Below are 24,507 nucleotides of genomic sequence, written 5' to 3' on the forward strand. Positions count from 1 at the left end.
ATTCATAGACAGTAAGAAGAGCCAGTCTTCATGTACATAAGTCGGCATTGTGCCTTTTGGATTTAATTCCGATGCAATTACTATGTTTCGTCGTCAATAAGTAGGTTCAAGGGACACAGTACACCCGACGTGAAGCATCGGAATCTATAACTAGTGTCACAGGAATGGATCAAATCATAGACAGTAAGAAGAGCCCGTATTCTTGTACTTAAGTCGGATTTGTGACGTTTGTATTTAATTCCGATGCATTTTCTGTGTTTCATCGTCAATAAGAAGGTCCATGGGATACGGTAAACTTGAAGTGAAGCATCGGAATCTATAACTATGGTCACTGGAATGGTTCAAAACATAGACAGTAAGAAGAGCCAGTCTTCCGGTACTTAAGTCGGCATTGTGACTTTTGTATTTAATTCCGATGCAAATTCTGTGTTTCGTCGTCAATAAGATGGTCCAAGGGATACAGTAAACCTGAAGTGACGCATCTGAATCTATAACTAGTGTCATAGGAATGGTTCAAAATATAGACATTAAGAAGAGCCACTCTTCTTGTACTTAAGTCGGCATTGTGCCTTTTGTATTTAATTCCGATGCAATTTCTGTGTTTCGTCGTCAATAAGAAGGATGAAGGGACACAGTAAACCTGAAGTGAAGCATGGGAGTCTATAACTAGTGTCACAGGAATTGATCAAAACATAGGCAGTAAGAAAAGTTAGTCTTCTTGTACTTAATTCGGCGTTGTATCTTTTGTATTTAATTCCGATGCAATTTATGTGTTTCGTCGACAATAAGAAGGTCCAAGGGATACAGTAAATCAGAAGTGAAGCATCGGAATCTATAACTAGCGTCTCCGGAATGGTTGAAAACATAGAATGGAAGTAGAGCCAGTCTTCTTGTACTTAAGTCTTCATTGTCCTTTTGCATTTAATTCCGATGCAATTTTTGTGTTTCGTCGTCAATAAGAAGGTCCAAGGGATACAGTAAACCTGAAGTGAAGCATCGGAATCTATAACTAGTGTCACAGGAATTGATCAAAACATAGGCAGTAAGAAGAGTTAGTCTTCTTGTACTTAATTCGGCGTTGTATCTTTTGTATTTAATTCCGATGCAATTTATGTGTTTCGTCGTCAATAAGAAGGTCCAAGGGATACAATAAATCTGAAGTGAAGCTTCGGAATCTATAACTAGTCTCTCAGGAATGGTTCAAAGCATAGACAGTAAGAAGAGCCAGTCTTCTTGTACTTAAGTCAGCTTTGTGGTTTTTCTATTTAATTCCGTTGAAATTTCTGTGTTTCGTCATGAATAAGAAGGTCCAAGGGATTCAGTAAACCTGATGTGAAGCATCGGAATCTATAACTAGTGTCACAGGAATGGTTCAAAACATAGACAGTAAGAAGAGCCAGTCTTCTTGTACTTAAGTCGGCATTGTGCCATTTGCATTTAATCCCGATGCAATTTCTGTATTACATCGTCAATAAGAAGGTCCAAGGAATACAGTAAACCTGATGTGAAGCATCGGAATCTAGAACTAGTGTGACAGGAATGGTTCAAATCATTGAAAGTAAGAAGAGCAAGTCTTCTTGTACTTATGTCGGCATTGTGCTTTTAGTATTTAATTCCGATGCAATTTCTGTGTTTCGTCGTCAATACGAGGGTCCAAGGGATACAGTAAACCTGACGTGACGCATCGGAATATATAACTTGTGTCACAGGAATGGTTCAATTCATAGACAGTAAGAAGAGCCAGTCTTCATGTACTTAAGTTGGCATTGTGCCTTTTGGATTTAATTCCGATGCAATTTCGATGTTTCGTATTCAATAAGTAGGTCCAACGGATACAGTGCACCTGACGTGAAGCATCGGAATCTATAACTAGTGTCACAGGAATGGTTCAAATCATAGACAGTAAGAAGAGCCAGTCTTCTTGTCCTTAAGTCGGCATTGTGACTTTTGTATTTAATTCCGATGCATTTTGTGTGTTTCATCGTCAATAAGAAGGTCCATGGGATACGGTAAACCTGAAGTGAAGCATCGGAATCTATAACTAGTGTCACAGGAATGGTTCAAAACATAGGCAGTAAGAAGAGTCAGTCTTCTTTTACTTAATTCGGCGTTGTACATTTTGTGTTTAATTGCGATGCAATTTCTGTGTTTCGTCGTCAATAACAAGGTCAAAGGGATACAGTAAATCTGTAGTGAAGCTTCGGAATCTATAACTAGTGTCTCAGAAATGGTTCAAATTTTAGCCAGTAAGAAGAGCCAGTCTTCTTGTACTTAAGCCGGCATTGTGCATTTTCTATTTAATTCCGATGAAATTTCTGTGTTTCGTAGTCAATAAGAAGGTCCAAGGGATACAGTAAACCTGAAGTGAAGCTTCGGAATCCATAACTAGTGTCGCAGGAATGGTTCAAACATACACAGTAAGAAGAACCAGTCTTCTTGTACTTATGTCGGCATTGTTCCTTTTGTATTTATTTCCGATGCAATTCCTGTGATTCGTCGTCAATAAGAAGGTCCAAGGGATACAGGTAAGCTGATGCGAAGCATCGGAATCTATAACTAGTGTAACAGGAATGGTTCAAATCATAGACAGTAAGAAGAGTTAGTCCTCTTGTACTTAAGCCAGCTTTGTGCATTTTCTATTTAATTCCGATGCAATTTCTGTGTGACGTCGTCAATAAAAAGTCCAAGGTATACAGTAAACCTGATGTGAAGCTTCGGAATCTATAACTAGTGTCTCAGGAAAGGTTCAAATCATAGACAGTAAGAAGAGCAAGTCGTCTTGTACTTAAGTCGGCATTGTGCCTATTGTATTTAATTCCGATGAGATTTCTGTGTTTTGTCGTCAATAAGAAGGTCAAGGGATACAGTAAACCAGAAGTGAAGCATCGGAATCTACAACTAGTGTCACAGGAATGGTTGAAAGCGTAGACAGTAAGACGAGGCAGTCTTCTTGTACTTAAGTCGGCATTGTGCCTTTTGTATTTAATTCCGATGCAATTTCTGTGTTTCGTCGTCAATAAGAAGGTCCAAGGGATACAGTTAACATGAAGTGAAGCTTCAGAATCTATAACTAGTGCCACAGGAATGGTACAAGACATAGACAGTAAGAAGAGGCAGTCTTCTTGTACTTAAGTCGGCATTGTGCCTTTTGTATTTAATTCCGACGCAATATCTGTGTTTTGTCGTCACCAAGAAGGTCCAAGGGAAAGAGTAAACCTGAAGTGATGCATCGGAATCTATAACTAGTGTCACAGGAATGGTTCAAAACATAGACAGTAAGAGGAACAAGCCTTCTTGTACTTAAGTCGGCATTGTGCCTTTTGTATTTAATTCCGAAGCAATTTCTGTGTTTCGTCGTTAATAGGAAGGTCTAAGGGATACAGTAAACCTGGAGTGAAGCACCGGCATCTATAACTAGTGTCAAAGGAATGGTTCTAAACGTGGACAGTAAGAAGAGCCATTCTTCTTGTACTTAAGTCGGCATTGTGCATTTTGTATTTAATTCCGATGCAATTTCTGTGTTTCGTCGTCAATAAGAAGGTCCATGGGATACAGTAAACCTGAAGTGAAGCATCGGAATCCATAACTAGTGTCACAGGAATGGTTCAAAATATAGACAGTAAGAAGAGCCACTCTTCTTGTACTTAAGTCGGCATTTTGGTTTTGGTATTTAACTCCGATGCAATTTCTGTGTTTCAACGTCAATAAGAGGGTCAGTGGGATACAATAAACCTGAAGTCACGCATCGGAATCTATAACTAGTGTCACAGGAATGGTTCAAAATATAGACAGTGAGAAGAGCCAATTTTCATGTACTTAAGGCGGCATTGTGCCTTTTGTATTTATTTCCGATGCAATTTCAGTGTTTCGTCGTCAATAAGAAGGATGAAGGGCCACAGTAAACCTGAAGTGAAGCTTCGGAATCTGTAACTAGTATCTCAGGAATGGTTAAAATCTTAGACAGTAAGAAGAGCCAGTCTTCTTGTACTTAAGTCAGCTTTGTGGCTTTTCTATTTAATTCCGTTGAAATTTCTGTGTTTCGTCGTGAATACGAAGGTCCACGGGATACAGTACACCTTACGTGAAGCATCGGAACCTATAACTAGTGTCACAGGAATGCTTCAAATCATAGACAGTAAGAAGAGCCAGTCTTCTTGTACTTAAGTCGGCATTGTGCCTTTTGTTTTCAATTCCGACGCAATTTCTGTGTTTCGTCGTCCATTAAAAGGTCCAAGGGATACAGTAAACCTGAAGTGAAGCATCGGAATCTATAAATAGTGTCTCAGGAATGGTTCAAATCTTAGACAGTAAGAAGAGCCAGTCTTCTTGTACTTAAGTCGGCATTGTGCCATTTGCATTTAATCCCGATGCAATTTCTGTATTTCATCGTCAATAAGAAGGTCCAAGGGATAGAGTAAACCTGATGTGAAGCATCGGAATCGATAACTAGTGTGACAGGAATGGTTCAAATCATAGACAGTAAGAAGAGCAAGTCTTCTTGTACTTATGTCGGCATTGTGCCTTTAGTATTTAATTCCGATGCAATTTCTGTGTTTCGTCGTCAATAAGAAGGTCCAAGGGATACAGTACACCTGACGTGAAGCATCGGAATCTATAACTAGTGTCACAGGAATGGTTCAAATCATAGACAGTAAGAAGAGCCAGTCTTCTTGTACTTAAGTCGGCATTGTGACTTTTGTATTTAATTCCGATGCATTTTCTGTGTTTCATCGTCAATAAGAAGGTCCATGGGATACGGTAAACCTGAAGTGAAGCATCGGAATCTATAACTAGTGTCACAGGAATGGTTCAAAACATAGGCAGTAAGAAGAGTCAGTCTTCTTTTACTTAATTCGGCGTTGTACATTTTGTGTTTAATTGCGATGCAATTTCTGTGTTTCGTCGTCAATAACAAGGTCAAAGGGATACAGTAAATCTGTAGTGAAGCTTCGGAATCTATAACTAGTGTCTCAGAAATGGTTCAAATTTTAGCCAGTAAGAAGAGCCAGTCTTCTTGTACTTAAGCCGGCATTGTGCATTTTCTATTTAATTCCGATGAAATTTCTGTGTTTCGTCGCCAATAAGAAGGTCCAAGGGATACAGGTAAGCTGATGCGAAGCATCGGAATCTATAACTAGTGTAACAGGAATGGTTCAAATCATAGACAGTAAGAAGAGTTAGTCCTCTTGTACTTTAGTCAGCATTGTACCTTTTGTATTTAATTCCGATGCAATTTCTGTGTTTCGTAATCAATAAGAAGGTCCAAGGGATACAGTAAACCTGAAGTGAAGCTTCGGAATCCATAACTAGTGTCGCAGGAATGGTTCAAACATACACAGTAAGAAGAACCAGTCTTCTTGTACTTATGTCGGCATTGTTCCTTTTGTATTTATTTCCGATGCAATTCCTGTGATTCGTCGTCAATAAGAAGGTCCAAGGGATACAGGTAAGCTGATGCGAAGCATCGGAATCTATAACTAGTGTAACAGGAATGGTTCAAATCATAGACAGTAAGAAGAGTTAGTCCTCTTGTACTTAAGCCAGCTTTGTGCATTTTCTATTTAATTCCGATGCAATTTCTGTGTGACGTCGTCAATAAAAAGTCCAAGGTATACAGTAAACCTGATGTGAAGCTTCGGAATCTATAACTAGTGTCTCAGGAAAGGTTCAAATCATAGACAGTAAGAAGAGCAAGTCGTCTTGTACTTAAGTCGGCATTGTGCCTATTGTATTTAATTCCGATGAGATTTCTGTGTTTTGTCGTCAATAAGAAGGTCAAGGGATACAGTAAACCAGAAGTGAAGCATCGGAATCTACAACTAGTGTCACAGGAATGGTTGAAAGCGTAGACAGTAAGACGAGGCAGTCTTCTTGTACTTAAGTCGGCATTGTGCCTTTTGTATTTAATTCCGATGCAATTTCTGTGTTTCGTCGTCAATAAGAAGGTCCAAGGGATACAGTTAACATGAAGTGAAGCTTCAGAATCTATAACTAGTGCCACAGGAATGGTACAAGACATAGACAGTAAGAAGAGGCAGTCTTCTTGTACTTAAGTCGGCATTGTGCCTTTTGTATTTAATTCCGACGCAATATCTGTGTTTTGTCGTCAACAAGAAGGTCCAAGGGAAAGAGTAAACCTGAAGTGATGCATCGGAATCTATAACTAGTGTCACAGGAATGGTTCAAAACATAGACAGTAAGAGGAACAAGCCTTCTTGTACTTAAGTCGGCATTGTGCCTTTTGTATTTAATTCCGAAGCAATTTCTGTGTTTCGTCGTTAATAGGAAGGTACAAGGGATACAGTAAACCTGGAGTGAAGCACCGGCATCTATAACTAGTGTCAAAGGAATGGTTCTAAACGTGGACAGTAAGAAGAGCCATTCTTCTTGTACTTAAGTCGGCATTGTGCATTTTGTATTTAATTCCGATGCAATTTCTGTGTTTCGTCGTCAATAAGAAGGTCCATGGGATACAGTAAACCTGAAGTGAAGCATCGGAATCCATAACTAGTGTCACAGGAATGGTTCAAAATATAGACAGTAAGAAGAGCCACTCTTCTTGTACTTAAGTCGGCATTTTGGTTTTGGTATTTAACTCCGATGCAATTTCTGTGTTTCAAAGTCAATAAGAAGGTCAGTGGGATACAATAAACCTGAAGTCAAGCATCGGAATCTATAACTAGTGTCACAGGAATGGTTCAAAATATAGACAGTGAGAAGAGCCAGTTTTCATGTACTTAAGGCGGCATTGTGCCTTTTGTATTTATTTCCGATGCAATTTCAGTGTTTCGTCGTCAATAAGAAGGATGAAGGGACACAGTAAACCTGAAGTGAAGCTTCGGAATCTGTAACTAGTATCTCAGGAATGGTTAAAATCTTAGACAGTAAGAAGAGCCAGTCTTCTTGTACTTAAGTCAGCTTTGTGGCTTTTCTATTTAATTCCGTTGAAATTTCTGTGTTTCGTCGTGAATACGAAGGTCCACGGGATACAGTACACCTTACGTGAAGCATCGGAACCTATAACTAGTGTCACAGGAATGCTTCAAATCATAGACAGTAAGAAGAGCCAGTCTTCTTGTACTTAAGTCGGCATTGTGCCTTTTGTTTTTAATTCCGACGCAATTTCTGTGTTTCGTCGTCCATTAAAAGGTCCAAGGGATACAGTAAACCTGAAGTGAAGCATCGGAATCTATAAATAGTGTCTCAGGAATGGTTCAAATCTTAGACAGTAAGAAGAGCCAGTCTTCTTGTACTTAAGTCGGCATTGTGCCATTTGCATTTAATCCCGATGCAATTTCTGTATTTCATCGTCAATAAGAAGGTCCAAGGGATACAGTAAACCTGATGTGAAGCATCGGAATCGATAACTAGTGTGACAGGAATGGTTCAAATCATAGACAGTAAGAAGAGCAAGTCTTCTTGTACTTATGTCGGCATTGTGCCTTTAGTATTTAATTCCGATGCAATTTCTGTGTTTCGTCGTCAATAAGAAGGTCCAAGGGATACAGTACACCTGACGTGAAGCATCGGAATCTATAACTAGTGTCACAGGAATGGTTCAAATCATAGACAGTAAGAAGAGCCAGTCTTCTTGTACTTAAGTCGGCATTGTGACTTTTGTATTTAATTCCGATGCATTTTCTGTGTTTCATCGTCAATAAGAAGGTCCATGGGATACGGTAAACTTGAAGTGAATCATCGGAATCTATAACTAGTGTCACAGCAATGGTTCAATTCATAGACAGTAAGAAGAGCCAGTCTTCATGTACATAAGTCGGCATTGTGCATTTTGGATTTAATTCCGATGCAATTACTATGTATCGTCGTCAAAAAGTAGGTCCAAGGGACACAGTACACCTGACGTGAAGCATCGGAATCTATAACTAGTGTCACAGGAATGGATCAAATCATAGACAGTAAGAAGAGCCCGTATTCTTGTACTTAAGTCGGATTTGTGACGTTTGTATTTAATTCGGATGCATTTTCTGTGTTTCATCGTCAATAAGAAGGTCCATGGGATACGGTAAACTTGAAGTGAAGCATCGGAATCTATAACTATGGTCACTGGAATGGTTCAAAACATAGACAGTAAGAAGAGCCAGTCTTCCGGTACTTAAGTCGGCATTGTGCCTTTTGTATTTAATTCCGATGCAAATTCTGTGTTTCGTCGTCAATAAGATGGTCCAAGGGATACAGTAAACCTGAAGTGACGCATCGGAATCTATAACTAGTGTCATAGGAATGGTTCAAAGTATAGACAGTAAGAAGAGCCACTCTTCTTGTACTTAAGTCGGCATTGTGCCTTTTGTATTTAATTCCGATGCAATTTCTGTGTTTCGTCGTCAATAAGAAGGATGAAGGGACACAGTAAACCTGAAGTGAGGCATGGGAATCTATAACTAGTGTGACAGGAATGGTTCAAAGCACAGACAGTAAGAAGAGTTAGTCTTCTTGCACTTAAGTCGGCATTGTACCTTTGTATTTAATTCCGATGCAATTTCTTTGTTTCGTCGTCAATAAGAAGGTCCAAGGGATACAGTAAATCAGAAGTGAAGCATCGGAATCTACAACTAGCGTCTCCGGAATGGTTGAAAACATAGAATGGATGAAGAGCCAGTCTTCTTGTACTTAAGTCTTCATTGTCCTTTTGCATTTAATTCCGATGCAATTTCTGTGTTTCGTCGTCAATAAGAAGGTCCAAGGGATACAGTAAACCTGAAGTGAAGCATCGCAATCTATAACTAGTGTCACAGGAATTGATCAAAAACATAGGCAGTAAGAAGAGTTAGTCTTCTTGTACTTAATTCGGCCTTGTATCTTTTGTATTTAATTCCGATGCAATTTCTGTGTTTCGTCGTCAATACGAAGGTCCAAGGGATACAGTAAACCTGACGTGACGCATCGGAATATATAACTTGTGTCACAGGAATGGTTCAATTCATAGACAGTAAGAAGAGCCAGTCTTCATGTACTTAAGTTGGCATTGTGCCTTTTGGATTTAATTCCGATGCAATTTCGATGTTTCGTCGTCAATAAGTAGGTCCAACGGATACAGTGCACCTGACGTGAAGCATCGGAATCTATAACTAGTGTCACAGGAATGGTTCAAAACATAGACAGTAAGAAGAGTCAGTCTTCTTGTGCTTAATTCGGCGTTGTACATTTTGTATTTAATTCCGATGCAATTTCTGTGTGACGTCGTCAATAAAAAGTCCAAGGTATACAGTAAACCTGATGTGAAGCTTCAGAATCTATAACTAGTGTCTCAGGAATGGTTCAAATCATAGACAGTAAGAAGAGCCAGTCGTCTTGTACTTAAGTCGGCATTGTGCCTTTTGTATTTAATTCCGATGAGATTTCTGTGTTTTGTCGTCAATAAGAAGGTCAAGGGATACAGTAAACCAGAAGTGAAGCATCGGAATCTACAACTAGTGTCACAGGAATGGTTGAAAGCGTAGACAGTAAGACGAGGCAGTCTTCTTGTACTTAAGTCGGCATTGTGCCTTTTGTATTTAATTCCGATGCAATTTCTGTGTTTCGTCGTCAATAAGAAGGTCCAAGGGATACAGTTAACCTGAAGTGAAGCTTCAGAATCTATAACTAGTGCCACAGGAATGGTACAAAGCATAGACAGTAAGAAGAGGCAGTCTTCTTGTACTTAAGTCGGCATTGTGCCTTTTGTATTTAATTCCGAAGCAATTTCTGTGTTTCGTCGTTAATAGGAAGGTACAAGGGATACAGTAAACCTGGAGTGAAGCACCGGCATCTATAACTAGTGTCAAAGGAATGGTTCTAAACGTGGACAGTAAGAAGAGCCATTCTTCTTGTACTTAAGTCGGCATTGTGCATTTTGTATTTAATTCCGATGCAATTTCTGTGTTTCGTCGTCAATAAGAAGGTCCATGGGATACAGTAAACCTGAAGTGAAGCATCGGAATCCATAACTAGTGTCACAGGAATGGTTCAAAATATAGACAGTAAGAAGAGCTACTCTTCTTGTACTTAAGTCGGCATTTTGGTTTTGGTATTTAACTCCGATGCAATTTCTGTGTTTCAACGTCAATAAGAAGGTCAGTGGGATACAGTAAACCTGAAGTGAGCATCGGAATCCATAACGAGTGTCACAGGAATGGTTCAAAATATAGACAGTAAGAAGAGTCAGTCTTCTTGTACTTAAGTCGGCATTGTGCCTTTTGTTTTTAATTCCGATGCAATTTCTGTGTTTCGTCGTCCATAAAAAGGTCCAAGCGATACAGTAAACCTGAAGTCAAGCATCGGAATCTATAACTAGTGTCACAGGAATGGTTCAAAATATAGACAGTGAGAAGAGCCAGTTTTCATGTACTTAAGGCGGCATTGTGCCTTTTGTATTTAATTCCGATGCAATTTCAGTGTTTTGTCGTCAATAAGAAGGATGAAGGGACACAGTAACCCTGAAGTGAAGCTTCGGAATCTGTAACTAGTATCTCAGGAATGGTTAAAATCTTAGACAGTAAGAAGAGCCAGTCTTCTTGTACTTAAGTCAGCTTTGTGGCTTTTCTATTTAATTCCGTTGAAATTTCTGTGTGTCGTCGTGAATAAGAAGGTCTAAGGGATACAGTACACCTGACGTGAAGCATCGGAATCTATAACTAGGCTCACAGGAATGGTTCAATCCATAGACAGTAAGAAGAGCCAGTCTTCTTGTACTTAAGTCGGCATTGTGACTTTTGTATATAATTCCGATGCATTTTCTGTGTTTCATCGTCAATAAGAAGGTTCAAGGGAAACAGTAAACCTGAAGTGAAGCATCGGAATCTATAACTAGTGACACAGGAACGGATCAAAACATAGGCAGTAAGAAGAGTTAGTCTTCTTGTACTTATTTCGGTGTTGTATCTTTTGTATTTAATTCCGATGCAATTTCTGTGTTTCGTCGTCAATAAGAAGGTCCAAGGGAGACAGTAAATCTGAAGTGAAGCTTCGGAATCTATAACTAGTGTCTCAGGAATGGTTCAAATCTTAGACATTAAGAAGAGCCAGTCTTCTTGTACTTAAGTCAGCTTTGTGGCTTTTCTATTTAATTCCGTTGAAATTTCTGTGTTTCGTTGTGAATACGAAGGTCCACGTGATACAGTACACCTTACGTGAAGCATCGGAACCTATAACTAGTGTCACAGGAACGGTTCAAATCATAGACAGTAAGAAGAGCCAGTCTTCTTGTACTTAAGTCGGCATTGTGCCTTTTGTTTTTAATTCCGATGCAATTTCTGTGTTTCGTCGTCCATTAAAAGGTCCAAGGGATACAGTAAACCTGAAGTGAAGCATCGGAATCTATAACTAGTGTCTCAGGAATGGTTCAAATCTTAGACAGTAAGAAGAGCCAGTCTTCTTGTACTTAAGTCGGCATTGTGCCATTTGCATTTAATCCCGATGCAATTTCTGTATTTCATCGTCAATAAGAAGGTCCAAGGGATACAGTAAACCTGATGTGAAGCATCGGAATCGATAACTAGTGTGACAGGAATGGTTCAAATCATAGACAGTAAGAAGAGCAAGTCTTCTTGTACTTATGTCGGCATTGTGCCTTTAGTATTTAATTCCGATGCAATTTCTGTGTTTCGTCGTCAATAAGAAGGTCCAAGGGATACAGTAAATCTGAAGTGAAGTTTCTGAATCTATAACTAGTGTCACAGGAATGGTTCAAATCATAGACAGTAAGAAGAGCCAGTGTTCTTGTACTTAAGTCGGCATTGTGAATTTTGTATTTAATTCCGATGCATTTTCTGTGTTTCATCGTCAATAAGAAGGTCAATGGGATACGGTAAACTTGAAGTGAAGCATCGGAATCTATAACTATGGTCACAGGGATGGTTCAAAACATAGACAGTAAGAAGAGCCAGTCTCCCCTTACTTAAGTCGGCATTGTGCCTTTTGTATTTAATTCCGATGCAATTTCTGTGTTTCGTCGTCAATACGAAGGTCCAAGGGATACAGTAAACCTGACGTGACGCATCGGAATATATAACTAGTGTCTCAGGAATGGTTCAAATCATAGACAGTAAGAAGAGCCAGTCGTCTTGTACTTAAGTCGGCATTGTGCCTTTTGTATTTAATTCCGATGAGATTTCTGTGTTTTGTCGTCAATAAGAAGGTCAAGGGATACAGTAAACCAGAAGTGAAGCATCGGAATCTACAACTAGTGTCACAGGAATGGTTGAAAGCGTAGACAGTAAGACGAGGCAGTCTTCTTGTACTTAAGTCGGCATTGTGCCTTTTGTATTTAATTCCGATGCAATTTCTGTGTTTCGTCGTCAATAAGAAGGTCCAAGGGATACAGTTAACCTGAAGTGAAGCTTCAGAATCTATAACTAGTGCCACAGGAATGGTACAAAGCATAGACAGTAAGAAGAGGCAGTCTTCTTGTACTTAAGTCGGCATTGTGCCTTTTGTATTTAATTCCGAAGCAATTTCTGTGTTTCGTCGTTAATAGGAAGGTACAAGGGATACAGTAAACCTGGAGTGAAGCACCGGCATCTATAACTAGTGTCAAAGGAATGGTTCTAAACGTGGACAGTAAGAAGAGCCATTCTTCTTGTACTTAAGTCGGCATTGTGCATTTTGTATTTAATTCCGATGCAATTTCTGTGTTTCGTCGTCAATAAGAAGGTCCATGGGATACAGTAAACCTGAAGTGAAGCATCGGAATCCATAACTAGTGTCACAGGAATGGTTCAAAATATAGACAGTAAGAAGAGCTACTCTTCTTGTACTTAAGTCGGCATTTTGGTTTTGGTATTTAACTCCGATGCAATTTCTGTGTTTCAACGTCAATAAGAAGGTCAGTGGGATACAGTAAACCTGAAGTGAGCATCGGAATCCATAACGAGTGTCACAGGAATGGTTCAAAATATAGACAGTAAGAAGAGTCAGTCTTCTTGTACTTAAGTCGGCATTGTGCCTTTTGTTTTTAATTCCGATGCAATTTCTGTGTTTCGTCGTCCATAAAAAGGTCCAAGCGATACAGTAAACCTGAAGTCAAGCATCGGAATCTATAACTAGTGTCACAGGAATGGTTCAAAATATAGACAGTGAGAAGAGCCAGTTTTCATGTACTTAAGGCGGCATTGTGCCTTTTGTATTTAATTCCGATGCAATTTCAGTGTTTTGTCGTCAATACGAAGGATGAAGGGACACAGTAACCCTGAAGTGAAGCTTCGGAATCTGTAACTAGTATCTCAGGAATGGTTAAAATCTTAGACAGTAAGAAGAGCCAGTCTTCTTGTACTTAAGTCAGCTTTGTGGCTTTTCTATTTAATTCCGTTGAAATTTCTGTGTGTCGTCGTGAATAAGAAGGTCTAAGGGATACAGTACACCTGACGTGAAGCATCGGAATCTATAACTAGGCTCACAGGAATGGTTCAATCCATAGACAGTAAGAAGAGCCAGTCTTCTTGTACTTAAGTCGGCATTGTGACTTTTGTATATAATTCCGATGCATTTTCTGTGTTTCATCGTCAATAAGAAGGTTCAAGGGAAACAGTAAACCTGAAGTGAAGCATCGGAATCTATAACTAGTGACACAGGAACGGATCAAAACATAGGCAGTAAGAAGAGTTAGTCTTCTTGTACTTATTTCGGTGTTGTATCTTTTGTATTTAATTCCGATGCAATTTCTGTGTTTCGTCGTCAATAAGAAGGTCCAAGGGAGACAGTAAATCTGAAGTGAAGCTTCGGAATCTATAACTAGTGTCTCAGGAATGGTTCAAATCTTAGACATTAAGAAGAGCCAGTCTTCTTGTACTTAAGTCAGCTTTGTGGCTTTTCTATTTAATTCCGTTGAAATTTCTGTGTTTCGTTGTGAATACGAAGGTCCACGTGATACAGTACACCTTACGTGAAGCATCGGAACCTATAACTAGTGTCACAGGAACGGTTCAAATCATAGACAGTAAGAAGAGCCAGTCTTCTTGTACTTAAGTCGGCATTGTGCCTTTTGTTTTTAATTCCGATACAATTTCTGTGTTTCGTCGTCCATTAAAACGTCCAAGGGATACAGTAAACCTGAAGTGAAGCATCGGAATCTATAACTAGTGTCTCAGGAATGGTTCAAATCTTAGACAGTAAGAAGAGCCAGTCTTCTTGTACTTAAGTCGGCATTGTGCCATTTGCATTTAATCCCGATGCAATTTCTGTATTTCATCGTCAATAAGAAGGTCCAAGGGATACAGTAAACCTGATGTGAAGCATCGGAATCGATAACTAGTGTGACAGGAATGGTTCAAATCATAGACAGTAAGAAGAGCAAGTCTTCTTGTACTTATGTCGGCATTGTGCCTTTAGTATTTAATTCCGATGCAATTTCTGTGTTTCGTCGTCAATAAGAAGGTCCAAGGGATACAGTAAATCTGAAGTGAAGTTTCTGAATCTATAACTAGTGTCACAGGAATGGTTCAAATCATAGACAGTAAGAAGAGCCAGTGTTCTTGTACTTAAGTCGGCATTGTGAATTTTGTATTTAATTCCGATGCATTTTCTGTGTTTCATCGTCAATAAGAAGGTCAATGGGATACGGTAAACTTGAAGTGAAGCATCGGAATCTATAACTATGGTCACAGGGATGGTTCAAAACATAGACAGTAAGAAGAGCCAGTCTCCCCTTACTTAAGTCGGCATTGTGCCTTTTGTATTTAATTCCGATGCAAAATCTGTGTTTCGTCGTCAATAAGAAGGTCCAAGGGATACAGTAAACCTGAAGTGAAGCATCGGAATCAATTACTAGAGTCTCAGGAATGGTTCAAAATATTGACTGTAAGAAGAGCCAGTCTTCTTGTACTTAAGTCGGCATTGTCCTTTTGAATTTAATTCCGATGCAATTTCTGTGTTTCGTCGTCAATAAGTAGGTCCAAGGGATACAGTAAACCTGAAGTGAAGCATCGGAATCTATAACTAGTGTCACAGGAATGGTTCAAAACATAGGCAGTAAGAAGAGTCAGTCTTCTTGAAACTTAATTCGGCGTTGTACATTTTGTGTTTAATTCGGATGCAATTTCTGTGTTTCGTCGTCAATAAGAAGGTCCAAGGGATACAGTAAATCTGTAGTGAAGCTTCGGAATCTATAACTAGTGTCTTAGAAATGGTTCAAATTTTAAACAGTAAGAAGAGCCAGTCTTCTTGTACTTAAGGTGGCATTGTGTATTTTCTATTTAATTCCGATGAAATTTCTGTGTTTCGTCGCCAATAAGAAGGTCCAAGGGATACAGTTAACCTGATGCGAAGCATCGGAATCTATAACTAGTGTCACAGGAATGGTTCAAAACATAGACAGTAAGAAGAGCCAGTCTTCTTGTACTTAAGTGGGCATGGTGCCTTTTGTATTTAACTTCGATGCAATTTCTGTGTTTCATCGTCAATAAGAAGGTCAGAGGGATACAGTAAACCGTTAGTGATGCATCGGAACCTATAACTAGTGTCACAGGAATAGTTCAAAGCATAGACAGTAAGAAGAGGCAGTCGTCTTGTACTTAAGTCGGCATTGTGCCTTTTGTAATTAATTTTCATGCAATTTCTGTGTTTCGTCGTCAATATGAAGGTACAAGAGATACAGTAAACCTGAAGTGAAGCATCGGAATCTATAACTAGTGTAACAGGAATGGTTCAAAACATAGACAGTAAGATGAGTTAGTCCTCTTGTACTTTAGTCAGCATTGTACCTTTTGTATTTAATTCCGATGCAATTTCTGTGTTTCATCGTCAGTAAGAAGGTCAGAGGGATACAGTAAACCTGAAGTGAAGCATCGGAATCTATAACTAGTGTCACAGGAATGGTTCAAAACATAGGCAGTAAGAAGAGTCAGTCTTCTTGTACTTAATTCGGCGTTGTACCTTTTGTGTTTAATTCCGATGCAATTTCTGTGTTTCGTCGTCAATAAGAAGGTCCAAGGTATACAGTAAATCTGTAGTGAAGCTTCGGAATCTATAACTAGTGTCGCAGAAATGGTTCAAATTTTAGACAGTAAGAAGAGCCAGTCTTCTTGTACTTAAGCCGGCATTGTGCATTTTCTATTTAATTCCGAAGAAATTTCTGTGTTTCGTCGCCAATAAGAAGGTCCAAGGGATACAGTTAACCTGATGCGTAGCATCGGAATCTATAACTAGTGTCACAGGAATGGTTCAAAACATAGACAGTAAGAAGAGCCAGTCTTCTTGTACTTAAGTCCGCATGGTGCCTTTTGTATTTAAATTCGATGCAATTTCTGTGTTTCATCGTCAATAAGAAGGTCAGACGGATACAGTAAACCGTTAGTGACGCATCGGAACCTATAACTAGTGTCACAGGAATAGTTCAAAGCATAGACAGTAAGAAGAGGCAGTCGTCTTGTACTTAAGTCGGCATTGTGCCTTTTGTATTTAATTTTGATGCAATTTCTGTGTTTCGTCGTCAATATGAAGGTACAAGAGATACAGTAAACCTGAAGTGAAGCATCGGAATCTATAACTAGTGTAACAGGAATGGTTCAAAGCATAGACAGTAAGAAGAGTTAGTCCTCTTGTACTTTAGTCAGCATTGTACCTTTTGTATTTAATTCCGATGCAATTTCTGTGTTTCGTCGTCAATAAGAAGGTCCAAGGGATACAGTAAACCTGAAGTGAAGCTTCGGAATCCATAACTAGTGTCACAGGAATGGTTCAAACATACACAATAAGAAGAGCCAGTCTTCTTGTACTTATGTCGGCATTGTGCCTTTTGTATTTATTTCCGATGCAATTCCTGTGATTCGTCGTCAGTAAGAAGGTCAAAGGGATGCAGTGAAACTGAAGTGAAGCATCGGAATCCTTAACTAGTGTCACAGGAATGGTTCAAAACATAGACAGTAAGAAGAGCCAGTCTTCATGTACTTAAGTCGGCATTGTGCCTTCGGTATTTAATTCCGATGCAATTTCTGTGTTTCGTCGTCATTAAGAAGGTCCAAGGGATGCAGTAAACCTGAAGTGAAGCATCGGAATCTATAACCAGTGTCACAGGAATGGTTCAAAACATAGACAGTAAGAAGAGTCAGTCTTCTTGTATTTAATTCGGCATTGTGCATTTTGTATTTAATTCCGATGCAATTTCTGTGTGACGTCGTCAATAAAAAGTCCAAGGTATACAGTAAACCTGATGTGAAGCTTCGGAATCTATAACTAGTGTCTCAGGAATGGTTCATATCATAGCCAGTAAGAAGAGCCAGTCTTCTTGTACTTATGTCGGCATTGTGCCTTTTGTATTTATTTCCGATGCAATTCCTGTGATTCGTCGTCAGTAAGAAGGTCAAAGGGATGCAGTGAACCTGAAGTGAAGCATCGGAATGTATAACTAGTGTCACAGGAATGGTTCAAACGAAGACAGTAAGACGAGGCAGTCTTCTTGTACTTAAGTCGGCATTGTGCCTTTTGTATTTAATTCCGATGCAATTTCTGTGTTTCATCGTCAGTAAGAAGGTCAGAGGGATACAGTAAACCTGAAGTGAAGCATCGGAATCTATAACTAGTGTCACAGGAATGGATCAAATCATAGACAGTAAGAAGAGTCAGTCTTCTTGTACTTAAGTCGGCATTGTGCCTTTTGTATTTAATTCCGATACGATTTCTGTGTTTCGTCGTCAATAACAAGGTCCAAGGGATACTGTAAACCTGAAGTGAAGCATAGGAATCTATAACTAGTGTCACAGGAATGGTTCAAATCATAGACAGTAAGAAGAGCCAGTCTTCTTGTACTTAAGTCGGCATTGTGACTTTTGTATTTAATTCCGATGCATTTTCTGTGTTTCATCGTCAATAAGAAGGTCAATGGGATACGGTAAACTTGAAGTGAAGCATCGGAATCTATAACTATGGACACAGGGATGATTCAAAACATAGACAGTAAGAAGAGCCAGTTTTCCGTAACTTAAGTCGGCATTGTGCCTTTTGTATTTAATTCCGATGCAAATTCTGTGTTTCGTCGTCAATCAGAAGGTCCAAGGGATACAGTAAACCTGAAGTGAAGCATCGGAATCTATTACTAGTGTCTCAGGAATGGTTCAAAACATAGACTGTAAGAGGAGCCAGTCTTCTTGTACTTAAGTCGGCATTGTCCTTCTGTATTTAATTCCGATGCAATTTCTGTATTTCGTCGTCAATAAGAAGGTCTAAGGGATACAGTAAACCTGAAGTGAAGCATCGGAATCTATAACTAGTGTCACAGGAATGGTTCAAACATAGGCAGTAAGAAGAGTCAGTCTTCTTGTACTTAATTCGGCGTTGTACCTTTTGTGTTTAATTCCGATGCAATTTCTGTGTTTCGTCGTCAATAAGAAGGTCCAAGGGATACAGTAAATCTGTAGTGAAGCTTCGGAATCTATAACTAGTGTCTCAGAAATGGTTCAAATTTTAGACAGTAAGAAGAGCCAGTCTTCTTGTACTTAAACCGGCATTGTGCATTTTCTATTTAATTCCGAAGAAATTTCTGTGTTTCGTCGCCAATAAGAAGGTCCAAGGGATACAGTTAACCTGATGCGAAGCATCGGAATCTATAACTAGTGTCACAGGAATGGTTCAAAACATAGACAGTAAGAAGAGCCAGTCTTCTTGTACTTAAGTCGGCATGGTGCCTTTTGTATTTAAATTCGATGCAATTTCTGTGTTTCATCGTCAATAAGAAGGTCAGAGGGATACAGTAAACCGTTAGTGACGCATCGGAACCTATAACTAGTGTCACAGGAATAGTTCAAAGCACAGACAGTAAGAAGAGGCAGTCATCTTGTACTTAAGTCGGCATTGTGCCTTTTGTATTTAATTTTGACGCAATTTCTGTGTTTCGTCGTCATTATGAAGGTCCAAGGGATACAGTAAATCTGTAGTGAAGCTTCGGAATCTATAACTAGTGTCTCAGAAATGGTTCAAATTTTAGACAGTAAGAAGAGCCAGTCTTCTTGTACTTAAACCGGCATTGTGCATTTTCTATTTAATTCCGAAGAAATTTCTGTGTTTCGTCGCCAATAAGAAGGTCCAAGGGATACAGTTAACCTGATGCGAAGCATCGGAATCTATAACTAGTGTCACAGGAATGGTTCAAACATACACAGTAAGAAGAGCCAGTCTTCTTGTATTAAGTCGGCATTGTGCCTTTTGTATTTATTTCCGATGCAATTCCTGTGATTCGTCGTCAGTAAGAAGGTCAAAGGGATGCAGTGAACCTGAAGTGAAGCATCGGAATCTATAACTAGTGTCACAGGAATGGTTCAAAACATAGACAGTAAGAAGAGCCAGTCTTCATGTACTTAAGTCGGCATTGTGCCTTCGGTATTTAATTCCGATGCAATTTCTGTGTTTCGTCGTCATTAAGAAGGTCCAAGGGATGCAGTAAACCTGAAGTGAAGCATCGGAATCTATAACCAGTGTCACAGGAATGGTTCAAAACATAGACAGTAAGAAGAGTCAGTCTTCTTGTACTTAATTCGGCATTGTGCATTTTGTATTTAATTCCGATGCAATTTCTGTGTGACGTCGTCAATAAAAAGTCCAAGGCATACAGTAAACCTGATGTGAAGCTTCGGAATCTATAACTAGTGTCTCAGGAATGGTTCAAATCATAGACAGTAAGAAGAGCCAGTCTTCTTGTACTTATGTCGGCATTGTGCCTTTTGTATTTATTTCCGATGCAATTCCTGTGATTCGTCGTCAGTAAGAAGGTCAAAGGGATGCAGTGAACCTGAAGTGAAGCATCGGAATCTATAACTAGTGTCACAGGAATGGTTCAAAACGAAGACAGTAAGACGAGGCAGTCTTCTTGTACTTAAGTCGGCATTGTGCCTTTTGTATTTAATTCCGATGCAATTTCTGTGTTTCATCGTCAGTAAGAAGGTCAGAGGGATACAGTAAACCTGAAGTGAAGCATCGGAATCTATAACTAGTGTCACAGGAATGGTTCAAAACATAGACAGTAAGAAGAGTCAGTCTTCTTGTACTTAAGTCGGCATTGTGCCTTTTGTATTTAATTCCGATACAATTTCTGTGTTTCGTCGTCAATAACAAGGTCCAAGGGATACAGTAATCCTGAAGTGAAGCATCGGAATCTATAACTAGTGGTACAGGAATGGTTCAAAATATAGACAGTAAGAAGAGCCAGTCTTCATGTACATAAGGCGGCATTGTGCCTTTAGTATTTATTTCCGATGCAATTTCTGTGTTTCATCGTCAATGAGAAGCTCCAAGGGATACAGTAAACATATAGTGATGCATCGGAATGTAATACTGGTCTCACAGGAGATCTTAAAACATAGTCAGTAAGAAGAGTCAGTCTTCTTGTACTTAAGCTGGCATTGTGCCGTTTGTATTTAATTCCGATGCAATTTCTGTGTTTCGTTGTCAATAAGAAGGTCCAAGGGATACAGTAAACCTGCAGTGAAGCATCGGAATCTATAACTAGTGTCACAGGAATTGTTGAAAACATATACAGTAAGAAGAGTCAGTCTTCTTGTACTTAAGTCGGCATTGTGCCTTTTGTATTTAATTCGGATGCAATTTCTGTGTTTCGTCGTCAATAAGAAGGTCCAAGGGATACAGTAAACCTGATGTGAAGCATCGGAATCTATAACTAGTGTCACAGGAATTGTTGAAAACATATACAGTAAGAAGAGTCAGTCCTCTTGTACTTAAGTCGGCATTGTGCCTTTTGTATTTAATTCGGATGCAATTTCTGTGTTTCGTCGTCAATAAGAAGGTCCAAGGGATACAGTAAACCTGAAGTGAAGCATCGGAATCTATAACTAGTGCCACAGGAATGGTACAAAGCATAGACAGTAAGAAGAGGCAGTCTTCTTGTACTTAAGTCGGCATTGTGCCTTTGTATTTAATTCCGATGCAATATCTGTGTTTTGTCGTCAACAAGAAGGTCCAAGGGAAACAATAAACCTGAAGTGATGCATCGGAATCTGTAACTAGTGTCACAGGAATGGTTCAAAACATAGACAGTAAGAGGAACCAGTCTTCTTGTACTTAAGTCGGCATTGTGCCTTTTGCATTTAATTCCTAAGCAAATTCTGTGTTTCGTCGTCAATAAGAGGGTCCAAGGGATACAGTAAATCTGTAGTGAAGCTTCGGAATCTATAACTAGTGTCTCAGAAATGGTTCAAATTTTAGACAGTAAGAAGAGCCAGTCTTCTTGTACTTAAGCCGGAATTGTGCAATTTCTATTTAATTCCGAAGAAATTTCTGTGTTTCGTAGCCAATAAGAAGGTCCAAGGGATACAGTTAACCTGATGCGAAGCATCGGAATCTATAACTAGTGTCACAGGAATGGTTCAAAACATAGACAGTAAGAAGAGCCAGTCTTCTTGTACTTAAGTCGGCATGGTGCCTTTTGTATTTAAATTCGATGCAATTTCTGTGTTTCATCGTCAATAAGAACGTCAGAGGGATACAGTAAACCGGAAGTGAAGCTTCGGAATCCATAACTAGTGTCACAGGAATGGTTCAAACATACACAGCAAGAAGAGCCAGTCTTCTTGTACTTATGTCGGCATTGTGCCTTTTGTATTTATTTCCGATGCAATTCCTGTGATTCGTCGTCAGTAAGAAGGTCCAAGGGATGCAGTAAACCTGAAATGAAGCATCGGAATCTATAACCAGTGTCACAGGAATGGTTCAAAACATAGACAGAAAGTAGAGTCAGTCTTCTTGTACTTAATTCGGCATTGTGCATTTTGTATTTAATTCCGATGCAATTCCTGTGTGACGTCGTCAATAAAAAGTCCAAGGTATACAGTAAACCTGATGTGAAGCTACGGAATCTATAACTAGTGTCTCAGGAATGGTTCAAATCATAGACAGTAAGAAGAGCCAGTCGTCTTGTAGATAAGTCGGCATTGTGCCTTTTGTATTTACTTCCGATGAGAGTTCGGTGTTTTATCGTCAATAAGAAGGTCAAGGAATACAGAAAACCAGAAGTGAAACATCGAAATCTATAACTAGTGTCACAGGAATGGTTCAAAACGTAGACAGTAAGACGAGGCAGTCTTCTTGTACTTAAGTCGGCATTGTGCCTTTTGTATTTAATTCCGATGCAATTTCTGTGTTTCATCGTCAGTAAGAAGGTCAGAGGGATACAGTAAACCTGAAGTGAAGCATCGGAATCTATAACTAGTGTCACAGGAATGGTTCAAAACATAGACAGTAAGAAGAGTCAGTCTTCTTGTACTTAAGTCGGCATTGTGCCTTTTGTACTTAATTCCGATACAATTTCTGTGTTTCGTCGTCAATAACAAGGTCCAAGGGATACAGTAAACCTGAAGTGAAGCATCGGAATCTATAACTAGTGGCACGGGAATGGTTCAAAATATAGACAGTAAGAAGAGCCAGTCTTCATGTACATAAGGCGGCATTGTGCCTTTTGTATTTAATTCCAATGCAATTTCTGTGTTTCATCGTCAATGAGAAGCTCCAAGGGATACAGTAAACATATAGTGAGGCATCGGAATTTGATACTGGTCTCACAGGAGATCTTCAAAGCATAGTCAGTAAGAAGAGTCAGTCTTCTTGTACTTAAGTCGGCATTGTGCCTTTTGTATTTAATTCCGAGGCAATTTCTGAGTTTCGTCGTCAATAAGAAGGTCCAAGGGATACAGTAAACCTGACGTGAAGCATCGGAATCTATAACTAGTGTCACAGGAATTGTTGAAAACATATACAGTAAGAAGAGTCAGTCTTCTTGTACTTAAGTCGGCATTGTGCCTTTTGTATTTAATTCCGATGCAATTTCCGTGTTTCTTCGTCAATAAGAAGGTCCAAGGGATACAGTAAACCTTAAGTGAAGCATCGGAATCTATAACTAGTGCCACAGGAATGGTACAAAACATAGACAGTAAGAAGAGGCAGTCTTCTTGTACTTAAGTCGGCATTGTACCTTTTGTATTTAATTCCGATGCAATATCTGTGTTTTGTCGTCAACAAGAAGGTCCAAGGGAAACAGTAAACCTGAAGTGATGCATCGGAATCTGTAACTAGTGTCACAGGAATGGTTCAAAACATAGACAGTAAGAGGAACCAGTCTTCTTGTACTTAAGTCGGCATTGTGCCTTTTGTATTTAATTCCGAAGCAATTTGTGTGATTCGTCGTCAATAGGAAGGTACAAGGGATACAGTAAACCTGAAGTGAAGCACCGGAATCTATAACTAGTGTCACAGGAATGATTCTAAACGTGGACAGTAAGAAGAGCCATTCTTCTTGTGCTTAAGTCGGCATTGTGCCTTTTGTATTTAATTCCAATGCAATTTCTGTGTTTCATCGTCAATAAGAAGGTCAAAGGGATACAGTAAACATATAGTGAGGCATCGGAATTTAATACTGGTCTCACAGGAGATGTTCAAAACAGAGTCAGTAAGAAGAGTCAGTCTTCTTGTACTTAAATCGGCATTGTGCCTTTTGTATTTAATTCCGACGCGATTTCTGTGTTTCGTCGGCAATAAGAACGTCCAAGGGATACAGTAAACCTGAAGTGAAGCATCGGAATCCATGACTAGTGTCACAGGAATGGTTGAAAACATAGACCGTAAGAAGAACCACTCATCTTGTACTAAAGTCGGCATTGTGCCTTTTGTATTTAATTCCAATGCAATTTCTGTGTTTCATCGTCAATGAGAAGCTCCAAGGGATACAGTAAACATATAGTGAAGCATCGGAATTTAATACTGGTCTCACAGGAAATGTTCAAAACATAGTCAGTAAGAAGAATCAGTATTCTTGTACTTAAGTCGGCATTGCGCCTTTTGTATTTAATTCCGATGCAATTTCTGTGTTTCGTCGTCAGTCAGAAGGTGCAAGGGATACAGTAAACCTGAAGTGAAGCATCGGAATCTATAACTAGTGTCACAGGAATTGTTCAAAACATAGACAGTAAGAAGAGCAAGTCTTTTTGTACTTAAGTCGGCATTGTGCCTTTAGTATTTAATTCCGATGCAATTTCTGTGCTTCGTCGTCAATAAGAAGGTCCAAGGGATACAATAAACCTGACGTCACGCATCGGAATCTGTAACTAGTGTCACAGGAATGGTTCACATCATAGACAGTAAGAAGAGCCATTCTTCATGTACTTAAGTCGGCATTGTGCCTTTTGGATTTAATTCCGATGCAATTTCTATGTTTCGTCGTCGATAAGTAGGTCCAAGGGATACAGTAAATCTGACGTGAAGCATCGGAATCTATAACTAGTGTCACAGGAATGGTTCACAACATAGGCAGTAAGATGAGTCAGTCTTCTTGTACTTAATTCGGCGTTGTACCTTTTGTGTTTTATTCCGATGCAATTTCTGTGTTTCGCCGTCAATAAGAAGGTCCAAGGGATACAGTAAACCTGAAGTGAAGCATCGGAATCTATAACCAGTGTCACAGGAATGGTTCAAAACATAGGCAGTAAGAAGAGTCAGTCTTCTTGTACTTAATTCGGCATTGTACATTTTGTATTTAATTCCGATGCAATTTCTGTGTGACGTCGTCAATAAGAAGTCCAA

Source organism: Schistocerca piceifrons, chromosome 2 (assembly GCF_021461385.2).
Source record: "Schistocerca piceifrons isolate TAMUIC-IGC-003096 chromosome 2, iqSchPice1.1, whole genome shotgun sequence".
NCBI lineage: Eukaryota > Metazoa > Arthropoda > Insecta > Orthoptera > Acrididae > Schistocerca > Schistocerca piceifrons.